Consider the following 22,331-nt stretch of genomic DNA (forward strand, 5'->3'; position numbering starts at 1 on the left):
CCCCACATCTTCTTTATCCCATTACCAGTTGATGGGCACTTGGGCTGTTTCCAAGCTTTAGCTATTAAAAACTGTGCCGCTATAAACATGGGTGCACGTATATCGGTGTGGTATGATTCTTTTAATTCTTTTGAGAAGATACCCAGCTGGGGAATAGTTGGGTGAAATGGGACCTCTAGCCCTAATTCTTTGAGGTATCTCCATGCTGACTTCCACAGTGGTTGCACCAGTCTGCACTCTCACCAACAATGGAGAAGGGTTCCTCTCTCCCCACACCCCCACCAGCATTTGTTATTGGTTGATTTCTTGATAGCAGCCATTCTTTGTGGGGTGGGGTGGAATCTCAGTGTTGTTTTCATCTGCATCTCTCAAATGACCAGTGTTGTTGAACATGTTTTCATATATTTATTTGCTGCTTTTACTTGTTTGTCTGAGAAATATCTATTCATTTCAGATGCCCATTTTTGAATTGGGTCTTTGAATTTGAGTGGGTCTGATTTTTTTCAGTTGTTTATATATTCTAGAGAGTAGTCCTTTGTCTAAGCTACAGCTGCTAAAAAAATTTCTCCACATTGTAGGTTGTCTCTTAGCTCTGGTGGTGGTTTCTCTTGCAGTGCAGATTTTTAATAAGATGAGATCCCAGTTGTTGATTCTCTGTGCTACTTCCTGTGCTACTGAGGTTTTGTTCATAAAGTCTTTTCCTATGCCAATGTCTTTAAGAGTTCTACTCAACTTATCTTCCAGGAAGTTTAGTGTTTCTGTCTTAATATTTATATCTTTAATCCACTTTGATCTTAATTTAGTGCATGGTGATACATATGGGTCTAGTTTTAATCTTTGGCAGGTTGAGATCCAGTTTTTCCAACACCATTTATTAAATAGGCTATCTCTCCTCCAATGAGGGTGGTTGCCTCCTTTGTCAAAGATAAAGTGGCTGCGTTTGTCTGGAGTTATTTCTACATCTTCTAATCTATTCCACTGATCCTTGGGTCTGTTTCTTTGCCAGTACCATGCTGTATTTATCACAGTAGCTTTGTAGTATAGTTTCAAGTTGGGGATTGTGATGCCCCCAGCCATGTCTCTGTTGCCTAGGATTGCTTTTGCTATTCTAGGTCTCTTCTGATTCCAAATGAATGTTTGGATAAAACACTATGAATATTAATTTGATCTAAGAGCAATCTACACAATTTTAAATTTTTATTCTCATCCTGTACCAATATCTGTATAATCATACATTCTCATCTGAGGTAGATCAAGAATCCTGGTTCTGAAAAAATTCTTACAAATTCAGGAAGACAAGAATAGATATTCTGAGAATAAAAGGCTTTTATTTAACAGTTATATAATATTCTTGCAGGTCTAGTTACAAGGATTTCTGCTAGACATACACAGAAGCACAATCTTCATGTGTTTATGAATTAATGCATTAATGTATTCATGTAACAGAAATAGCAATCTCTGCAATCTTTTGACTTAAGGAAAAACACTTTGTAAGTGAAAATTCTGTTCATGGCAATTTGAGCACAGAATCTCCTTTGATATCATTGTCAGGTGATGATATACTGAGCCTGGAAAGGACCATTGGCTTCCTGTCCCTCCATAACCAACTTCCTTCCTCTCATATGCAGAATGACCTACTGAAGTGTAGTGCTGAACAAATGATCTGTTTGTCTGCAAAAGGTGATCAAGTATACAAGGGAAAACAAAGATATATGACTTCATGTACTCAGTATAATTTCAATCACAATTCCCGTGGATTTTTAGGGAAACTGGGGAAGTTAATTTAAAATGTGCATGAGAGAAAAAGAGACCAGGAATAAACACTCAAAAAGAAGAATCATATGGCAGAACCTGTCTTCCAGATATTAAAATTGTTCTAGGGCTACAGCAAATAAGATAGGGTAGTGTTGCTGGGAAAATTCACAGATTGATCACCAGAAACAGACCTACAAGTATATAGAAATTTGACTTTTTTCCTAGAGCTGGCATTGCAGATGCTTGGAAGAAAATATGAATGTTTCAACACCCAAATACAAGGAAAAATTTTAACTAAATGTTTAAAAAATTAAATTGGACTTCTCACACCATGTATAAAAGCCAAATTTTGGTAGACATTAAATATTTAAGTGTAAAGTATAGTTATGAAGCTTATGAAAGTTTAATATAGTATAATAAGGACTTCTTTGAAAAATATGCCATAAGTGAAATTATTCTAAAAGGATATCAACCTTTTCAAATTAAATTTATGTTCTTAAATGATACCCTAATGAAAGTAAAAATTGTAAGTTAAATAATGGGAAAAGTAGGGCTGGGGATTTAGCTCAGTGGTTCCAGCACCTGCCTCAAAAGTGCAAGGACCCAAGTTTGAACCCCAGTACCAAAAATAATAATAATAATGACAATAATAATGGGAAAAGATATTTGCAACATAAGGGATCAATCTCCAGTTGAAACAAGGAATGCCATCAATCAATAATGAAGAAAAAGAAAAAAATCCAGCTGAATAATGGGCAAAAATGTCAAATGTATATTTCACAGAAATAGAGAAAACAATGGCTAAAAATACATGGAAATGCTCTACCTTATTAAAATTTAGGTGAAAAACATATTAGAACTGTAATGGTATAGCAAAATACCATTTTATACTCACCATACACACAGAAGTAAGAGTCCTTACAATACCTAATATTGCTGAGAAGCCACTGTAACAGTTATACCACTTCAGAAAATAATTTTGTATGAACTAGTAAATTCAAAATGTTGCTGGGCTCTGTGATCCAGGAATACTAATCTTAGGTAGTGTAGTCCCTGGAGGATCCCTTGCACTGTGCCCTGGGGGGCATCTAGAGGAATATTTATAGTAGCACTGCTTATGATTAAAAAGAATTGACATTGAAAACAAAGCAAATGTTGATGAACAGTAGAACAGATAGGTAAACTATGGTGTATAATAATGAATACATCAATCAATAAATCAAACTCTATACATAATAAGTATGGAATTCAGAAAGGAAGTGTTGAGTGAAAAGGAAAGTTGTAGAAGACTCCATGCAACATGGCTCCAGTTACATAACACTCAAGGTCATGCAAAGCCAAGCCATACATTCCCTGAGGTTGTCAGTGTATGTGGTAAAACTGTATAGAAAAGCAAAAAGATGGTGACTATAAGAATCCAGGTAGCCATTTCCTCTGATGGGAAATGGAGAGGGAAGGGATTGCAAAGGAGTGCTTTGATGATTTCCAGAATAAAGGTAATGCTCTCTCTACAAGAGCAGGTGTTAGAAATGAATGTCTATTGTGTCCTTATTATTTAAATTCCTCACATGTTTTTTAAGCTCTTTCTTTTGAAATAATTTTATATTAACAAACATTTCTCAAAAGAAGCTCAGTGAGTTCCAATGTACCCTCCATCTGGTTTTCCCCAATGATTTCATTTTCTATAAGGAAAATTTTATCATCAAAACCAGGCAATTGACATTGAACTACACTGCAGACCTTATTCAGATATCATTGGTTTGTATCTGTACTATTTGCACATATGTAGTCTATGGCATGTTATCACATGAATAGATTCATGAAACTGTCACCACAATCAGAATTCAGAATGAGTCACTCATCACACAGAAACTTGTCCCTACCCTCTGTGAGTCACACTGTCCCCCAGCCCTAACCCCTGGCAACCATTTATCAGTTATTTTATCACCATCATTTTTTACCCTAGATATATTTCTGAATGTTCCTTAGCATCTATTTAATATAGTTTTATAACAGCTAAGTTTCAGAAGGGAAAAATGCTTACTAAATGCAAAGATGATACTTACATCCACTTTTAGCCCTGCATTGAAGTTTCCCTGGGGTCACTAAACTACAGGGCACATTGTGTTCACCCAGATTATCTCCTGAGCTTCCTCCTAAGGGATGGAGGGTAAAAATGCGTACAATTTTCTCCTCTCTACAAGATCATCTTATAATCATAAGACTATCCTGTCTTCCCTAAACTTTTCCACCCACCCACTTTACCCCTCAGCCTGTGCAATAGAGTAGTAACAACATATAATCTGTATTTCAGAAAGTGAACAAAACTCAGTCTGAGGAATTCCTACCAAACAAATTAGACCCAGGTTTAAAAAAAGAGAGAGACAGGGCAGTGGAGGTGATCCAATCCCAGTGCCCAGGAGGAGGCTCCCCACTGCCATTCCACTACTCCTAGGGCAGAGGAGGTAAGCCAATCTGAGAGCCCAGGAGGAGGCTCCCCACTGCCATTCCACCACTCCAAGGGCAGAGGAGGTGAGCCAATCCCAGCACCCAGGAGGAGGCTCCCCACTGCCATTCCACTACTCCTAAGGCAGAGAAGGTGAACCAATCCCAGAACCCAAGAGGAGGTACCCCACCGCCATTTCACAACTCCAAGGGCAGAGGAGGTGAGCCAATTCTAGTGTCCAGGAGGATCCCAGCCACCTTCCACAACTCCTAAGGCAGAGGAGGTGAGTCACATGGGCTACAGCAGCAGCACCCCGACCACATGGAAATGAGAAGACATGTAAACAAGCCTCGAAAGCAGACTTCCAGATCACCTACAGCAACCCCAAAGGGAAATGAGATGGAACAATCTGATACTCAACCATCTGGACTACCTGAACTGGCAACAAAAGAGGATCTGGAAAAAATAAAATCAGAAATAATTTCTCAGATAACAGCAAAGATTGTGCCCATAGTGCAAGACATGATTAATAAATCTAGAGAGGACACAGATAAAAAAAATAGAGGAGCTGAAGAACATGAAGGAATCCCAACATAGAAAACAAATGGAATCCATAAAACAGATACAAACAGACTTCCAGGAGATTAAAAACTCCACTGAAAGTTTACACAGCACAAGGAGCCAATGTGAGGAGAGAATTTCAAATACAGAACATAAGATTGCAATTAGTGACCAAGAAAAGAAAAATTTCTTTAAAATTGTAAGGGACCACAAGAAATCAGTCCAGCAGCTACAGGATGATGCAAAGAGGAATAACATAAGACTGATTGGAGTCAATGAAGAAACAGGAGAGAATGCAGATGACATAAAAAAACTCTTCACAGAAGTGATGGCAGAAAACTTCCCAAGGAGGGAAAAAGAACTTGACATACAGATAAGTGAGGCATATAGGACTCCAGCTAGCCTTGATCAAAAAAAAAAATCTACACATAGGCACATAATAGGATTCCAGAAATCCAACAGAAGAAAAAAATTCTACAAGCAGTCAGAGAAATGAAACAAATCACATACAAAGGAAAGCCCATTAGAATCACAGCAGACTTCTCAATGCAAACCCTCAAGGCAAGAAGAGCTTGGAGTGATGTATTTCAAGCCCTAAAGGAAAACAGCCTCCAACCCAGACTGATGTACCCTGAAAAACTATCTTTCAATATTGATGGAGAAATAAGATACTTTCATGATAAAGAGCACCTCAGGAACTTCATGAATATCAAACCAGCACTCCCAAAAATTTTAGACAATACCCTAGGAAAAGACAACGAGGATCACAACCCCAGGAAACCCAGCAAAATGAATCCATTGGGCGTGACAAATTAAACACAAAGGGGGAGAATCCAACAAAAAGAAAAAGTCATGACAAGGCTCTTAAAACTTTTAACTTCATCACCCTAATGAGTGTATAATTCAGTCTTGTTACTGTACTGATTAGTATTTTTCTGATTCTAGAGTTGCATATCTTTCCTTGTGCTGAACTGGCTATTTATCATCTTCTTATGTCTACTTTTTAATTGGATTGTCTATTAATGAGCTCTAAGAATTCTTTATATATTTTGATCATAGGTTATATGCATTGTAAATATGGTCTGTTTTAGGACTACTTTTCATTTTAATGATGTCATTTAAAGTTCTAAATTTTGATGGAATCTCATTTATCAAATTTTTTCTTTTATACATCATGTTTTTTGTATCCTAAGTAGTTCTTGCCTACCCTGAATTCATAAACATTTTCCCTTATAATTTCTTCTTCAAGTTTTACAGTTTTAGTCTTTCATATTTAGGTTCATAGATCCCTTCAAGGTATTTTCATGTATGGAAATAAAGGGTTGAGGTTAACTTTTTATATATGGATACCAGGTGTTCTAGTGCCATTTGCTGAAAACACTATCTCTTCCTCAGCTCTTGAATTGAGTTTATATTCTATAAAATGCCAATGTTAAATAATCTTTCAAATCTCAATGGACCATATATGTGTGGTTCTATTTCTAGATTCTCTGTTTTATTCAAATGATCTATATGTCTTTCCTTACACCAATACTGCCTTGATTACTGTAACTTTAGAAGAAGTCTTAAAATTAGGTACTAAACCTCTTCCAACACTGTTTTTGTTTTTTTGGTTTTTTTAACTTTTCTAGGTCCTTTGTACTCCTACATAACTTTTAAATTTCAATATCCAGTTCTTCATTTATAGCAAGTATACACAGACCTGAATTTTTATATATACTTTGTGTTTTCTAATCCTGCTAAATAAAAATCCAAATTCTAGGGGCTCCTAGAGATTTCTTAGTGTTTTCTCTGTAGATGACCATTTCATCTACATATAAAAATTTTGCTTCTACCTTGCCAATCCTATCCTAATTGTGTCATTTTATTGCCAGACTATTTTGGTGGGGCCTAGGTTTCAAAGTTTAATGGACAGATAAAGAGTAACCATATCTGCCCTTGTTCCCCACCTTAAGGAGAAAGCATTGTATCTTCTCCATTCATATAAGGCATTCTTGCTGGAAGTATGGAGTACATGTCTTTAATCTGTTGAGAAGGTTCTGTTCTACTTTTAGTCTCCTGATAGCTTTTACCATGAACAGCTGTAGAATTTAGTCCAATATTTTTTCTCCAACTAGTGACAGGATCATATGGCTTTTTCCTTTCCTCTGTTAAAATGATGACTTTTGGGGGTGGATCTTCCAATGTTGAACCAACACTGCCATTCCTATAACAAAACCACTTTCTACATACTGCCAGATCTGACTTCTAATACTTTGTTTTGTTAAACAAATTTCTACCTATGTTCATACTTTTTTCTTCTATTACCTTTATCCAGTTTTAGGATTAACACAATGTTGAGTTCCTAAAATGAGGGGAGAAGTGTTCCTTCTTATTTCTGCTTTAATTGTTTGATATAATTTATCAGTTAAAATGTTTATGAGCCTGCTATTGTCATATAGGTAAGTTTTCAAGCTAGGAATATACTTTCTTTAATAGGTGCTGTTCAAATTTTATATTTCCTCCAGAGTTAGTTTCATTAATTTGTCTTCCAAGGTGCTTCTTAGAAGTTGTCAAATTTATTTCAAAACAGATTTTTGTAATATGCTTTCTATATCCTTTTGAATTCTGTAAAATCTGTGGTAATGTCTCCTAGGTCTTGATATTGTAATTTTAAAAATGTATAATTGATATTGTGTAATAGGAAGAAAAGGTCTATAGGAGCAGGGAAAGTGGGAGGGGTAGGGAAAAGGAAAAAAAAAGAAAAGAAAAAATATGAGAAAAGAAAAAAAATGGAAACAAAGTCTTTACAAATAGGGAAGGGTGGAAGGGGTGAAGGGAGGGCAAGGGAAGGGGAAAAAATAAGAAGCAAGATACTCGTGCAATGGCACAGAGATCCCAGTGATGCATGTAACTGTATTTTATACCTAAAATGTACCAATAAACTTAATGGGAAAAATAACTATATAAAAAATGAATTTATTAAAGGGTATTGCTCAGGATAGAACCATGTGATCTGAGAAAGGTTTTCTGGACAAATATACGTGAGTGAAAACAGATTTAATAAAGTCAATCTCTCAACTCTGCTGCTGCAAAAAGGCTCACATCATTTTTGTGTAGCCCATACACCTCTTTTTTGTGGGGTGAGAAGAGTTTCTATAGGCAGCATCCAGAGTGCAGGACAGCCACTGAGTCACGGCATGTATATGATAATAGCATACCATTTGTTTACATAGCAAAGTCAAAAGAGCCTAAGGCCCTGTTTTCCAATCCCAACAACAAAACAGGAAGGGAATCTAGGTGCTTACATGCTTCCATTTTCTCTCAGATCCATGCCCCTTCTCACCCTGCCACTTCCCCAGCGGACTCAAGGCAAGGATGAATTTCCTTCCACACTCTTCTCAAGCACTGATTCTAATAAGCCCCTGGTATCCTCCGCAGTGTTGCTTTCCAGAGAACTCAGTGGCAGTAGTCAGATACTCATAGATCTTAGAATTAGCAGCCTCCCCTTCCTTCTCATTTCCAGTGTTCCAGAGGTAATTAGTTTCAACTCCTTTGACATATTCTTCCCAAATTTCTGGATAAAATATTTAATTGCTACCTTTCGATTATTCTGTTTTAGGCAGTCACCATTGACTTTCTTCTGTGGAGACTGAGGAGCACACTTCTCACCCACTCATTATCACGCCTACACACCAATTCTAAAATTCAGCATTGTAATCTGATTGCTTGCTTCCCCTCACATTTTCTTTCCCAGAAATTAATATCTGTCTTGGTTTTCCATATGCTTAGTTTTCTACGTATTTATCACTAATTAATTTCCAAACTATTTCTGTAAATATTTTCTTGATTTTTTCAAACAAATTAAGTTCATCAATCTCACCCGCTTGAAGATGACTCTTCTAGAGGCTTCTGAACTCCAATTATTTGGATAGATTGATTTCTAAGACTGCCTTGTTTGGAATATCTCTTTTCAATAACAGATTTCCTTTAGATTTTTCTTGTATGGATCTGTTTTCCTCTTTCATAGTTTACTTTCCTGTTCTGATGGAGTATATCCTTCAGTAATTTCCTTAGAAAGCATTTAGAGGAGGCAAATTTTTTGAGATGTTGCTTGTCTAAAAAATAAGTTATCTGACTTTTGTACTTAATTCGTTTAGGATGGTCTTTGCCCCTCCCCCAAGCAGATGACTTTGGTGAAACTTCTTTTTATTGTTTTTCTACCTCGTTATAACTCCATAGTAGAAAAATTCTTGCACAGAGACTTCAATTCACAGGGTAAACACATCCTCAGCATTAGAAATGTAGTCACATACCATGGCCAACCACTATTTCAATGTATATAATATGGAGAACTAGATATTTTTAAAGGCCAAGTTCACTTTTATGTCATGTTTTAAGTTCAGATGTATATATTCAACAGTTCTAGTCCTCAGAAAACAATATACTTCATTATATAGATATTATAGAAAGTCTTATAAAAAGTCTTCCCTATTGAAATACAGAGATCTTGGCAATCTTATTTAAAATAGAAAAAAAAGAAAGGCTAAAGAAATGCCAAAATTAAAATTTTCATATTAGAATAAATACACAGAAAAATAGTTGTATCAGCTATTACTACATTTTATTTACATACATACATATATTTGTACATTTGTACATATATAATATATACACACATATAGCTAATGCATCTATATTACTTAAAAATCACAGTTTTAAAAGTATACAGGAAGTTTCTCTTGCCCAGTTTCCTAGCCTATAGAAAATAATTTTTGTGCTTTCTTTTAGAGATATTTAATGCACATATAGCCAATTACCAGAAAATACATTGGATGTGAAATAGGAAGAAAAGGTCCAAAGGGGAAAGGGAAGTAGGAGGGGTAGGGGAAAAGAAAGAAAAGAAAGGAATAAATATGAGAAAAGGAAAAAATTTGGAAACAAAGTCTTTGTAAATAAGGAGGGATGGAGGGGTTGAAGGGAGACCAGGGGAATGGGGAAAAAATAAGAACCAAGATATATTATGTAAAGGTACAAATTCCCAATAATAAATGTCAGCATATTGTAGGCCTAAAATGTACCAATAAAATTAATGAAAAAAAGAAAATACATTCTTAATTTGGAGAGTTTAATAAATAAATTTTTCAAAACAGAAATGAAGTGAACTGGGAAAGCTTCTTGAAGCCAAATGAAGCTGAACATTATTACTTGGCCTAAGCAGGAAAGGTTTTGGAGAGAAATTTCTAGAACCTAGGGAGAGGTTGGTGAGGGTCATCCAACATGAGAAATGGCCCTTGGGAGAGCATTGGAACACAGGCCCAGGAGGAACACTCTTAGGGGATTATCCACCCCAATCCAATCTCCAAGGACGATCACTCATTGGTGGAACCCAAGTGGAAACTAGAGAACAAGAAACTCCTTAGGGAAATGTATTAAGATTAAGCAGAGTTCTCCAAAGAAACTGAATCAATAAAATTGCATGTGATTATGTAAATGTTGGAGGAGAGAGAGGGAGAGAGGGAGAGAGAGAGAGAGAGAGCATTTTAAAAGAATTGACTCATGATTGCATTATTGTGGATAACTACATGAAACTTGTCAGGCAAGTTAGCAGACTGACGATGTGGGTAAGAGTTGATATGATAGTCTTGAGTTCAAAAGGGTGAATACTCAGGTAGAATTTCTCTGTTGCACACTGGATGCAGAATTCTTTCTTTGGAATTTAAAAGCCTTCAACAGATTGAATGATCCTCACTCACCTAGTGGAAGGAAAACTGTTTTACTACAAGTCTACTATTTTAAATGTTAATTGCATCTAAAAATACCTTAGCAGCACCATGTAGGCTGGTGTTTGACTTAGATCAGTTGACATATAAAATTGCCACTACACATAGTACACAAAATTTATCTGCTGAACATATGGTCAGTAGAAAATGGTGAGGAAGGAATCCAGAGAAGTAAATAGAGAATAACCAGCTCTATTTACATTACTTTTCACCTTTTATACATTAATAGTAACATGCACCACATGTTACATTTTATACTTTGCTTTATTCAAGTTTTATATCTTGTTCCTCATTCTTTATTCCATATTGTGGTTGCATGATTTATTTAACTGACCCACTAAATATAAACATCTAAATTTCCTCCCAGTCTTTTGCAATTACAAATTACAATGTAGTGAATACCACTGAACATACATAATTTGTATCAGTGCAAGGATGATAAACTACTCAAAACATACTTCTATAGAAATAAAGGTGAGCATATTGTCAAAATGTTCACCCTATTATCTTCCCAGTTTACAATCCTAATCAAAATACACAAAATGTAGCCCAGAAGAAGGGGATTCTGGGTCAGCATTCCAACACTCAGAGCCCAGAGGAAGGGGCTTCCAGGCTGATGTTCCACCACTCCCAGCTCAGAGGAGGTGAGCCGCACAGGCCCCAACAGCACCAGCACCAGCACCACCACCCCACACCCCCCCGTTGAAATGAGAAGACACATAAACAAGTCTCAAAACCAAACTTCTGGATCACCTACAGCAACTCCAAAGGGAAATGAGATAGAACACTCTGATACTCAACCACCTGGACTCCCTGAACTGGCAAGAAAAGAGGATCTGGAAAAAATGAAATCAGAAATAATTTCTCAGATAACAGCAGAGATTGTGCCCATAGTGCAAGACATGATTAATAAATCTAAAGAGGAGCTGAGGAACATGATGGAATCCCAACATAGGAAACAAATGGAATCCACAAAACAGATGCAAACAGATTTCCAGGAGATAAAAACAACTCCACTGAAAGTCTACACAGCAGAAGGAGAAAATGTGAGGACAGAATTTCAGATATAGAAGATAACATTGCAATTAGTGACTAGGAAAAGAAAAATTGCTTCAAAATAGTTAGGGACCATGAGAAATCAATCCAGCAGCTGCTAGATGATGCAAAGAAGAATAACATAAGACTGACTGGAGTCAATGAAGAAACAAGAGAGAGTTCAGATGACTTAAAAAAACTGTTCATAAAGAAGTGATGACAGAAAACTTCCCAAGCAGGAGAAGAGAACTTGACATACAGATAAGTGAGGCATACAGGACTCCAAATAGCTTTGATCAAAAAAAAATCTACACATAGGTATATAATTGTTAAGATTCCAGAAACCCCACAGAAGAACAAAGTTCTACAAGCAGTTAGAGAAAAGAAACAAATCATATACAAAGGAAAGACCATCAGAATCACAGCAGACTTCTCAACCCAAACCCTCAAGGCAAGAAGAACTTGGAGTGATGTATTCCAAGGCCTAAAGGAAAACAATCTCCAACGCAGATTGATGTACCCTGAAAAACTATCTTTCAAAATTGATGGAGAAATGAGACACTTTCATAACAAAGAGCACCTTAAGAACTTCATGAATACCAAACCAGCACTCCAAAATATTTTAGACAATATCCTAGGAAAGGACGATGAGGATCAAAACCCCAGGAAGCAAAGCAGAATGAATCCATCAGGGGTGACAAGAAATTAAATGTAAAGGGGGAGAATTCAACAAAAAGAAAAAGTCATGGCAATGATAAGTCAATATGTATCACTTATAACCATCAATGTTAATGGTCTCAATTCACCAATCAAAAGAAATAGACTGGCAGAATGGGTCAAGAAGCAAAATCCAACAATATGTTGCATACAAGAAACACACTTAATTCAAAAGGAAACTCATAGACTGAAAGGTAAAGGGTGGAAAACAATACTCCATGTGACAGGAACACACAAAAAAGCAGGAGTAGCTATCCTTTTGGCAGATCAAGTAGATTTCGAACCAAAACTGATTAAGAGATACAAAGAAGGACACTACATCCTTGTAAAGGGAACAATCCAACAGGAAGAGATGGCAATCATAAATATCTATACACCAAACACTAGTGCACCCAACTATATAAAACAAATACTAACAGCCATGGAAAGTCATATATGCACTAAGACAATATTAGTGGAGGACCTCAATACCCCACTGTCACAAATAGATAGATCAACTAGACAAAAAATAAGCAATGAAATACTAAATCTCAATCAAACTCTTGAACAAATGAACTTAACAGATGTTTACAGAAGGTTCCACACCACAGAATCAGAATACACATTCTTTTCAGCTGCAAATGGGTCATTCTCCAAAATAGACCACATACTCACACATACAACATGTTTAAGTAAGTGCAAAGGAATTGAAGTTATCCCTTGTATATTATCAGATCACAGTGTGATGAAATTGGAGACTCATACCAAAAGAAACTCCAATAATTTTGTAAACACATGGAAATTGAACAACACACTTCTGAATAACCAATGGGTCACAGAGGAAATTAAAGAAGAAATCAGACAGGTCCTTCAATTAAATGGCAATGACAACACAACATATTGGAATCTATGGGACAAAATGGAAACAGTCTTGCAAGGAAAATTCATAGCAGTAAATACTCATATTAGGAAATCAGAGCGAGCCCAATTAAACAACCTGATGTTTGTAGGGGGCCCTGCCCCCCCCGCTGGAACTCTTGAGTGCCTTCTACGGACATGCCCGGGCTTGTTGCAGATCTACCCGGCAACAAGGAAGTAGCCCCAGTACACTCCTCTTGCTCCTCCCCTCTCGCCCTACGGTATATATGTTATAGCAGCTTCCGCAATAAACGAGACTTGATCAGAAACCTGTCTTGTCTCCATCTCTCGTGTCCCCTGTCCCCTCTCACCCTCGCTCCCCCTCTAGGGTCTCCGTTGACTTACCCGCGGGCCGGGACAAGTGGCGCCCAACGTGGGGCCAGAGAACGGGGGATCCAGTGAAGGACGCTGCTCAGGGGCCCTAAGATTAAGATTGAGGAACAAAGAGCATACTCGACACAGAAGAGGCTTGCGATTGACGTGGACCTGCCGTCTTTTTGCACCTCGGTAAGTTGAGCAGCGATTATGGGACAGGGCATTAGTCAGCATGAATTGTTTGTGCAAGGTCTCAAGAAGACATTACAGGCACGAGGGGTAAAGGTTACAGTCAAACAATTGCTGAAATTTTTTGATTATATTAAAGATCTCTGTCCCTGGTTCCCTGCTGAGGGAACCATTGACGAAAAGAGATGGAAAAAGGTGGGGGAGGCTCTTCAGGATTATTATGCCACTTGCGGGCCCGGAAAGGTCCCGATCACGGCGTTCTCATATTGGAATTTGATTAATGATATTATTTCCCAAAAAGCGAGGGATCCACTGGTAGCTCAGGCTATACAGGTTGGGGAGGTAGCCCTCCGTAGTGGTGAGGAGCTGACACCCGCTGGTGACTCCGACGCAGTTCCCCGGGACGCCAATATGGCGCCGGGACCCAGGCCAGTTAAGGCCACGCCTTCCTCGCCAGACGAGGAAGAGGACTTGATGTCCTTTGACAGTGATGATGATCCCGCCCCCGACGGACATAACGTTCCCTCGGACCAATCCCAAACGGCCGCGATCCCTGCCAAGTCCTATAAGGTAAAGCCTCGCCGGACCCCCGCTTCCTCTTCCTCCGTCACTGCCTCTAAGGCAGCCCCACCCTCGCAGGAGGTTCCGCCCCTATATCCCTCCCTTCAAGCCTATCGCTGCCTGCCTCCGCCCCCAGATCCACCCCAAAAGGACTCCGGGACTGACTAGTCTGCGGGGGAAGCATTGCGGGGCAGCTCTGGGTGCCCCCCTCCTTATATCCATCCAGGCCCCAGCACTCCCGCTTTGGCCTATCCTGTTGTTGATCCCCAAAAGGAACTCCGGGACAAAATAGACTTTCTAAAAGAACAGATAAGGTTAGCAAAGGAACATCAAGAACTTATTACCCAGCTTGAGGGCTTAAGAACAGGCAAGGCTCATGAAAATGTCCCTAGAGAGGACACCCATAAGCCACGACCCCCCATTAGAGGGGCGACCCCCAGGGTGCCATCCGGATCAAGGGTACCCCTAGAACTTGAACCTGTGGAAGCCTTCCCTGTCACTGAGACTGTTGACGCACAGGGTCAGGCATGGAGACACCATAGCGGCTTTGATTTCAAGGTTATTAAAGAGCTGAAAATGGCTGCGGCTCAATACGGGGCCACTGCACCTTACACCATGGCTATTTTAGAATCGGTGGCAGAAAATTGGCTCACCCCAATTGATTGGCAGACCCTGGCCCGTGCCACCCTCACAGGAGGTGACTACTTATTATGGAAATCTGAGTATGTTGAGAATTGTCGAGAGACCGCTAGACGCAATGCTCAGGCGGGGAATGGTTGGGTGCTTGACATGGGCCTATGCCGCTAACGACCAACAAATGCAATTTGACGCGGGGTTGTATGCCCAGATTCAGACCGCAGCCACTAGGGCCTGGAGAAAATTCCCTTCCAAAGGAGACGTAAGTGCCTCCCTCACTAATATCCGGCAGGGGCCGGACGAGCCGTTTGCGGACTTTGTCCACCGCCTTCTCACGGCGGCAGGCCGGATTTTTGGGAGCGCGGAGACAGGGACGGATTTCGTTAAACAGCTTGCTTTTGAGAACGCCAATGCCGCCTGTCAGGCCGCTATCCGCCCCTATAAAAAGAAAACTGACCTTTCCGGCTACATTCGCCTTTGCTCTGAGATTGGGGCCGCCTACCAACAGGGCCTTGCCATGGCAGCTGCCATGCAAGGCTTCACAGTCAAATAATTCCTACAACGCCACGTCGGCAATAAATGCTTCCGGTGTGGGGCCACCGGCCATTTTGCTAGAGAATGCCCGACCACTAAAATGCAGGGCCCCAACGCTCCGCCCCCAGGGCCCTGCCCCCGATGCAATCGGGGGAGGCATTGGGCGAGTGAGTGCCGATCCAAAACTGATGCCCAGGGCCGACCCCTCCCCCCTCTCCAGGGTTCGAATTCGGGAAACGGGAAAGGGGGCCAGCCCCGGGCCCCCAATTCCAAACAAATTTACGGGGCGCTCAATTTTGCTCCAATAAACAGCAATCCATTTCAGACCTCGTCAGAGCCACAAAAGGAAGTGCCAGATTGGACCTCAGTGCCACCACCCACACAGTATTGACCCCAGAAATGGGAGTTCAGGCCCTTGCTACAGGAGTCTTTGGACCCTTACCTAAGGAGACCTTTGGCCTCGTAATAGGCCGAAGCAGCAGTACCATGAATGGGCTGCTGGTTTACCCAGGAGTGATTGATAGTGACTACTCTGGGGAAATTAAAGTTATGGTTTCTTCCCCCAAAGTTATTAATACCATTCAATCAGGCCAAAGATTTGCTCAATTGTTACTCCTTCCCCTTCTCCCTACTTCTCATAAGGCTCTTAACGACACCCGAGGTAGTCAGGGTTTCGGCTCATCTGATGTCTACTGGTCGGAGGTACTTTCAGCACGAAAGCCTCTCATGACCTTGTGGTTAGATGGGAGACAGTTTTCTGGGTTGGTCGACACTGGTGCCGATGTAACTATCATAAAGGGAGAGGATTGGCCTCAGGCGTGGCCATTGAAGGACACCCTCACCGATCTCAAGGGTATAGGGCAGAGTCAAAATCCTAAACAAAGTGCCAAAGATCTGACCTGGAGGGACCAAGATGGTAATCAGGGCACCATTCAACCTTATATCATCTCAGGGTTACCCATTAATTTATGGGGGAGAGACCTATTATCACAAATGGGGATAATTATTTCCAGCCCCAATGAAATTGTCACTATGCAGATGTTTAAAAATGGGTACATTCCAGGAACAGGGCTGGGAAAACACCCTACTAGCCTTACTCACCCCATTGAGCCTGTCCCTCGGCCCCCTCGAGCAGGGTTGGGCCATTTTCCATAGGGGTCGCTGACACTCCTGCGGTCCATGCTGAAAAGATCACCTGGCTCTCGGATGATCCAGTGTGGGTCGATCAGTGGCCCCTCTCCAAGGAGAAGTTATTAGCAGCTCAACAGCTGGTGCAGGAGCAGCTTCATGCTGGCCATATCATTCCTAGCCATTCCCCTTGGAATACTCCCATTTTTGTCATTAAAAAACGGTCGGGAAAATGGAGGCTCTTGCAAGATCTCAGAGCAGTTAATAAAACCATGGTACTCATGGGAGCTTTACAACCCGGTCTTCCCTCACTGGTAGCCATCCCCCTTGGATATTATAAGGTTATTATTGATTTAAAGGATTGCTTTTTCACCATTCCCTTACATCCTGCTGATCAAAAACGCTTCGCATTTAGCCTCCCGGCCACCAATTTCTGCGCCCCAATGCAGCGCTTTCAATGGCTAGTGCTACCCCAAGGCATGGCCAATAGTTCCACCCTGTGCCAGTCATTTGTAGCCGCAGCACTCCAATCCACCCGAGACAATTGGCCTCAAATGTATATTATCCATTACATGGATGATATCCTCGTGGCGGGACAATTGGGAAGTGAGGTTTTGGCTTGTTATGCTGACCTTCGGCGGGCCCTTGAATCTCGTGGCCTCCAGATTGCCCCTGATAAGGTTCAACTAAAAGACCCTTACAGTTACCTCGGATTTCAGATGAAGGGATGTCATATTTCCTCCCAAAAGCTTACCTTACGGCTGGACGGTCTTGAAACTCTGAATGACTTCCAAAAACTGCTCGGAGACATTAATTGGCTTATGCCCTATTTAAAGCTCACTAAACATGACCTGAAGCCTCTCTATGATACCCTACAAGGTGATAGCCACCCCACTTCACCTCGGGAGCTCACTGCCGAGAGGCGCAAAGCCATTAGCACGGTAGAACAAGCCATCCAAAATCAAACAATTACTTTTACAGATTATAACTCTCCTTTACAGTATATCATCTGCAAAACCTCCCTTTCTCCCACTGCTGTCTTTTGGCAAACCGCCCCCCTTTTGTGGGTTCATCTCCCAGTTTCCCCTAAGCGGGTCTTTTATCCCTATTATGCTGCAGTTGCAGACCTGGTTATTTTAGGCAGAGACCATGGAAAGATGTACTTTGGAAAGGAACCTGATGTCATTATCCAACCCTACCCTAAAGATCAGATCGATTGGCTTATGCAGACTACCGATTCCTGGCCGATTGCTCTCGCTTCTTATTCAGGGTTATTGGACAATCACTATCCTCCCAACAAACTCATTGACTTTGCTAACAGACATGACTTCATTTTCCCAAAGGTCACTTCTCGTTCTCCTCTGCTAGAAGCCCTATCCATTTTTACAGATGGTTCTTCCACCGGGATGGCTGCCTATGTGTGGGACGATAACATTGTCCAATTCCATACTGCTCATTCATCAGCCCAATTGACAGAACTACAGGCAGTCATAGCGGTCTTTTCTGCATTCCCTGCCCGAGCTTTTAATCTTTTTACTGATAGTGCTTATATTGCTCAATCTGTCCCCTTATTAGAAACATGTGGACTGATCAAACTTGCTTCTCAGACTGGTGGTCTCTTCCTCCAATTACAAGATCTAATCAGAAAAAGATCCAAATCCTTTTTCATTGGACACCTTCATGCCCACTCTAACCTACCTGGCCCACTCACAGAGGGCAACCGCTTAGCAGACCTAGCCACAAGACCTCCGGCTTTTGCCTACTCAATAAATACTGATGCCCCCATTCCGACTGACCAGGCACGGAAGGCACACCAATTCCATCATCTTAATGCTCACACGCTTCGCCTTATGTATAAACTTACCAGAGAACAAGCTAGACAAATTGTTAAAGCCTGCCCTACGTGTACTCTGCACCTTCCTACACCTCATCTGGGAGTTAATCCTCGTGGCTTAATTCCAAATGCCCTCTGGCAAATGGATGTCATGCATTACCCTGAATTTGGAAATCTTAAATATATACATGTCAACATTGATACCTATAGTGGATTCATATTTGCCACCCTGCAGTCTGGGGAAGCTACTAAACACGTCATTGCTCATCTCCTCACTGCCTTCTCAGTGCTTGGCTGTCCACAACAAATTAAAACAGACAATGGTCCCAGCTATATCAGCTCTGGCTTCTCCAAATTTTGCAAGCAATTTGAAATAACACGCATAACGGGAATCCCATATAATCCTCAGGGACAAGGCATTATAGAAAGGGCTAATCTCACACTCAAAATTACTTTAGACAAAATAAAAAAGGGGGAATGGTATCCTACCAAGGGGTCTCCTAGAAACCTGATATCACATGCATTATTCATTCTTAACTTCTTAAATTTGGATGCCAAAGGTTTATCTGCAGCCAATCGTTTCTGGCAACCAGAGACACAACGACAATTTGCCTCAGTGATGTGGAAAGACCCCCTGGACCACTCATGGCACGGGCCCGATCCTGTACTTATCTGGGGCCGAGGATCGGTGTGTATTTATTCCAAGGAAATGAAGTCAGCCAGATGGCTCCCAGAACGCCTAGTAAAACAAGTTGATAGGCGTGCTGATGATGCCGATGACCTGACGTTGTCCAATCCTGATCAGTTAACAATGGCGCCCGCAATTTCAATTTAAAATGAGCAAGGATATAATTCAGCTTATCTAGTTATGTTTGGGTGCACCCTGATGTTCTACACCGTCTTACATGTTTGTCTATTATTTGTTGTTTGTGTTCGTGTAATTGAGCTCAAAATGTTCTTTTCTCTTTAAGGGATATTCACCCATTGTTACATTGATGATGTTATTTTATTAAAGATATGCTTTTCTCTTGGATCAAGGTATCACTGGAATTTACTAGATTAAAGTGATCTTTAGATGGGAACTCCCTTTGATGAATATAGAAGTGGCCACCCAGAAAATATTGTTCTGGTCTTAATTCCTCAAAGGGACTCCTTAGTGAAATTTATATCATGTGATCTTAGGGAACATCGTCATCATTTAAAGTTTGGACCTCCGGCGCACAATGACAAGGGAACTCATGAAGGACATCTGGCTGAATGAACGATCCGAAAACAAGAATAGGATGAGCTGGAAATGCCTAGTTCCCCTGATGTTGCTGACCAGGGTATGGGTGGTGTCGCCTTCAGAAGGGTTAGACCACATGAAAAATATATGGATTCAGTTGGCAGGCTCGCTCAACTTATCTGAATTTTGTCTAAGTGCTGATGTAAACTTTCATTATGTGTTGGGAAGTTGCCTCGTTCCTGTATGTACCCCATTGGAATCATTGCGGCCTTATACTCTGTTTAAAGATATTCCAGGAAAAAATCTCACATATGCAGATAGTTACAATTGGGGATCTGCTACTTGTCGCAGGCCCAAGAATGCTGTCAAATTATATTCACCTAAGGTAATTATGTCTAATAAGACCGAATGTGCTGTATACAGAAATTGTACAACTAAATGTCTGCAAGTTAAACGATTGGAAAGCATGTCCTGCCGTGTTGAACAAGAAATTATGTATAGTAATTGCCATGTCTCTTTGCCAATTTGGTTTTACACTTGTGAAAGGGAAACTTTTAATTTCATTCCGGCCAACCTGAGTGACACTCGTTGTTGCTTGAGTCGGTTAGCTGTGATATTACCAAACAGAACTGATTTGGTTGTACCTAATCGAATCAAACGGTGGTCGCCGTATACCGCACCAGGATGTGATGATAATGTGGGTCTATTGACAGATGCAGAAGTGTTAATCATGATAGGGTCTTTCGTTGCCATGCCGTCCATCGGGGTGCATGCGGAAGCGGCAGTACGAAAATTGGCCTGTAAAGTGGTAAAAGGATTAAATGCCACCTCCACCGCCCTGGCTTTGATTAATCAAGAGTTACAGGAACAAAGACAAGCTATTTTGGATAATCGAGCAGCAATAGATTACTTGTTGCTCTTCCATCACCAGGGCTGTGAAAAAATAAAAAATATGTGTTGTTTTAATTTGACTGACAATGGGGAAAAAATCGATGATACAATAAAACAGTTAAAAGACCTGGCTAATAAGGTACACAACGAGGATGGCGGAGACCTGTTTAAATGGTTGACCTCATGGCTACCCAACCTACAATGGGTAAAACAACTGTTTCTTGCCATTGCAATTGTATGTGTTTGTCTGTTACTGTCATGCTGCTGCATACAATGGATACCAATGCTTATACGTAGAAATCGCTTTGATTTTTAGATAAAAGGTTCAGGCCGATATGATTTAAAAGCCTTGTATTCCCCTTTGTATTTTAACCTATGTTAATCTTAGTAACTAAAATGTCTTCGGATAGTTCTGATTTTGTAAGGTTGTGATTTCCCCTGGAGCTATAGTGGAGACCAAGATGTACGTCAAAATCAGCGATAAATTACTGTCAGGATGTTGGCTGGACATACACTACATGGGCTGATTCCATCTCTGCCACGGCGTAAAATTCTCGCCCCGCCTGGTGAGTGGGCTGGCAAGCCAATGACGGGCAACTGGGCAAGCGTGCCATGCAATGAGAGAGCCCTCGTGTGCCGCCTAAGACAGGTGCCAGAGCCTTGATTCTCTGGTTAACCGATGACGGGTAAGGTGCACGGTGCAGACACGTATGTTGCTCTGACCCAAGACAGGCTCAGCCCCCGCAGGCTTGACTCTCCTGACGCTTTTCTAAAAAATAATTTTAAAAGGGAGGACCTGTAGGGGGCCCTGCCCCCCCCCTCTGGAACTCTTGAGTGCCTTCTACAGACATGCCCGGGCTTGTTGCAGATCTACCCGGCAACAAGGAAGTAGCCCCAGTACACTCCTCTTGCTCCTCCCCTCTCGCCCTACGGTATATATGTTGTAGCAGCTTCCGCAATAAACGAGACTTGATCAGAAACCTGTCTTGTCTCCATCTCTCGTGTCCCCTGTCCCCTCTCATCCTCGCTCCCCCTCTAGGGTCTCCGTTGACTTACCCGCGGGCCGGGACAGATGTTGAAGCTCAAGCTTCTAGAAAAAGAAGAACAGGACAACCCCAAAGCTCATACAAGAGAGGAAATTATAAAGATCAGAGGAGAAATCAATTCAATGGAGACTAAGAGAATGATACAAAAAATTAATGAAGCCAAGAGTTGGTTCTTTGAAAGATTAAACAAAATTGACAAAACCTTAGCTAACATTATCAGATAAAGGGAAGAAAAGGCCCAAATCCATGCAATTAGGAATGAAAAGGGTGAAATTACAACAGACCCAGCAGAAATCCAGAGGATCATCAATACTTACTTTGAGAACCTATTCGCCAATAAGATGGAAAACACAGAAGCAATGGACAGATTCCTAGATACATATGACTTATCAAAGTTGGACAAAGAAGACCTAAACATTCTAAACAACCCAATATCAACCAATAAAATTGAAAGCATAATTAAAAACTTATCAACTAAGAAAAGCCCAGGTCCTGATGGCTTCACGGCTGAATTCTGTAAGACATTTAGAGAGGAACTACTGCCACTACTGTTTAAACTCTTCAATGAAATTGAAAGGGAAGCAATACTCCTGAATTCATTCCTGGAAGCAAGCAACACCTTGATTCCCAAAGCAGAGAAAGACCCAAAGAAAAAAGAGAACTATAGGCCAATCTCACTAATGAACATGGATGCAAAAATCCTTAGTAAGATAATGGCAAATGGAATGCAGAAGATCACCAAGAAGATCATACACCCTGACCAAGTGGGATTCATCCCAGGGATGCAGGGATGGTTCAA

General features: G+C 40.8%; 2 long non-coding RNA genes across 2 annotated transcripts in view; both read right to left on the minus strand.

Moving 5' to 3' along the window:
* Window positions 1-22,331, minus strand: part of LOC110350103 (uncharacterized) — a 181,580-nt gene that overhangs the window by 113,055 nt on the left and 46,194 nt on the right. The window lies entirely within an intron of this gene.
* LOC147824518 (uncharacterized) overlaps window positions 1-22,331 on the minus strand; it is a 119,754-nt gene that overhangs the window by 53,399 nt on the left and 44,024 nt on the right. The window contains exon 2 of the long non-coding RNA XR_015442247.1: window positions 1-10,497. This exon is cut by the window's left edge and continues 53,399 nt beyond it. This is a non-coding gene — a long non-coding RNA (uncharacterized LOC147824518). The remainder of the gene's footprint in view (window positions 10,498-22,331) is intronic.

The sequence above is a fragment of the Heterocephalus glaber genome, unplaced genomic scaffold (assembly GCF_053883595.1).
Source record: "Heterocephalus glaber isolate CG9 unplaced genomic scaffold, H.glaber_assembly_v1.0 deba00001538, whole genome shotgun sequence".
Lineage (NCBI taxonomy): Eukaryota > Metazoa > Chordata > Mammalia > Rodentia > Bathyergidae > Heterocephalus > Heterocephalus glaber.